We start from the raw sequence: 2,137 nt of genomic DNA, 5'->3' as shown, positions 1-2,137 counted from the left end.
CCTCTTTCCCATCTGCTCCACCTCAGCAACCCACTCCAGGGCCACGCTACTGCCGGAAATTATCATTGCCAGAAACTATTTCATCTGTCAAATCCCTATTTCAAGCACCTCACTCTGACCATCACATTCAACTCTTACAGTTCTCTTCCTTCATGTGACCATACCAGCCACAATTCTGGCCAAAATTTCCAATACCTAGACACCAGCACTCCCTCACTATCCATCCTGACTTGAGCTCCTTTCTTGTCCACACTAGACTGCATGGTTCATCACCATTCCTCTACACACTCCTTCTAAAATGCCCTCATTTCTCTCTTCCTTTCATTAAAAGCAAGTGTTTAATTAAACATTTTTCATAACTGTGTTGCTCTCAGGTGTACCGCATAGTGATTCCGTATTTTTACATGTTGCATTTCATTAAAGGTTATTCTAAGGCAGTGGTTATAATTCCCTGTAACACATAACACATCCTTCTTGCTTATCTACTTCATGCATAGCAGCCAGCCTCTTAAACTCCATCCCCTGCCACGCCCTTCCTCCGTTTCCTCCCCCTACTGGTAACCACTAGTTTGTTTTCTTTATCTACAAGCCTGCTTCTGCTTTGCTATAGACATTTCTTTATGTTTTAGGTTCCACATATTAGTGCAAATGGCAGAATTTCATTCTTTTATACTGACCTAATTTTGTGTGTCAACTTGGCTGGGCTACAGTTCTGTTATTTAATCAAACAGTAATCTAAGTGTTGTTGTGAAGGTTTGTAAATGTGTTTAACATCCACAATTGAGTAAAGCTTATCCTCATTAAACCTGGTGGGCCTCATTCAACCAGTTGAAAGGCCTTAAGAACACAACTTAAATTTTCCTAAGAAAGACAAAATTCTGCTTCAAGACTGCAACATCAGCTTCTGTCCAAGAGATTCTTGCCAGCCTGCCCTACAGATTTCTGACTTGTCAGTCCCCATAGCTGTGTAACCAAGTGCCTTGAAATTTCTTTATATACACAGACATACAAATGTATTTCTCACTGATTCGTTTCTCAGGAGAACTCTTGACTGATACACCTGGCACAACCTCACTCCAGAGGAACTGAACCATCTGCTTTATCTGTGCTTGTATCTAACCAGGAAAATAATGCTGGGGTAGCCAGCAGTAATCACAAAACCAGGCTGACTGATACCACTTTAAATTCATGACTTCTAACTCTTAAACGAACCATCAATACTTCTTACCAAACTGCTTTAAACACTCCCATCCCCCTCTGGCCATACCAATCTCACTGATAAAACAGAAACCATGAGAGAAGATAAAAACCAAAAGGATATGCCTTCATCTTGCAGCCTCCAAACTCCCTTGGAAGAACACATAGCTTTTCTACATTCCCCATCTGATGGAGGAAATGTCTAACAAAGGCCAGTCTCTCTATTTGTGCCATCTCCTTCCCTGTATACTCTCCTCTTTACCCACTGAACCCCACATTTTTCTTACCTACCAACTCACTTCTCTGTTCCATTTCACAGACATACTAGAGAAATAGCATGTGCAAATTTTCATATAATCTGGAATTCGGGAAAGACCTGCTAACCATGGCATATAACTTAGAAGTCAGTAAGGACGAGCAAGCTTAAAGAGAAAAAAGTCAGCATGGCAGCACCATCATAAGCAAATTTAAAAGACAAACAGTAAATGGGGAAAATATTTCCAAGAAATTTCACACAGCCATTTCCTTATAAAAATAAATTCTACAAATCTAAGAAAACGAGTAACAAAGCAATAGAAACTTAGGCAAGGTTATGGATACTTCACAATAAAAATACCAATTACTGTTCAATCGCTAAGTTGTGTCCGACTCTTTGCAAGCCCATGGACTGCAGCATGCCAGGATTCCCTGTCCTTTAGCAGTATCTATCCAAATTATAAAGGCACATACACACTCTAACCTAGCAATTCCATTTCTGGGAGTGTATCCTACAGATTTCTATACAAGCGTGAAATTATGTATGCATAAAGTAACCCACTACCCCATGGCTTCTGATAGCGAAGCGTTGGAAACAACGTAAATGTGCCTTAGAAAGGGGCTACTTAAATATATGCCACGCGTATGTAACAGTGTCACTGGAATGTTTCATCTTCCCCAAAGT

At 40.3% G+C, this 2,137-nt stretch overlaps 1 protein-coding gene across 6 annotated transcripts in view; it reads right to left on the bottom strand.

Annotated features, from left to right (window-relative positions):
• The window catches only part of MAPK8 (mitogen-activated protein kinase 8), a 98,556-nt gene that overhangs the window by 87,742 nt on the left and 8,677 nt on the right, over positions 1 to 2,137 (bottom strand). The window lies entirely within an intron of this gene.

The sequence above is a fragment of the Ovis aries genome, chromosome 25 (assembly GCF_016772045.2).
Source record: "Ovis aries strain OAR_USU_Benz2616 breed Rambouillet chromosome 25, ARS-UI_Ramb_v3.0, whole genome shotgun sequence".
NCBI lineage: Eukaryota > Metazoa > Chordata > Mammalia > Artiodactyla > Bovidae > Ovis > Ovis aries.
Note: the sequence above shows the minus strand (reverse complement) of the source record. Positions and strands in the feature narration are given on the sequence as shown.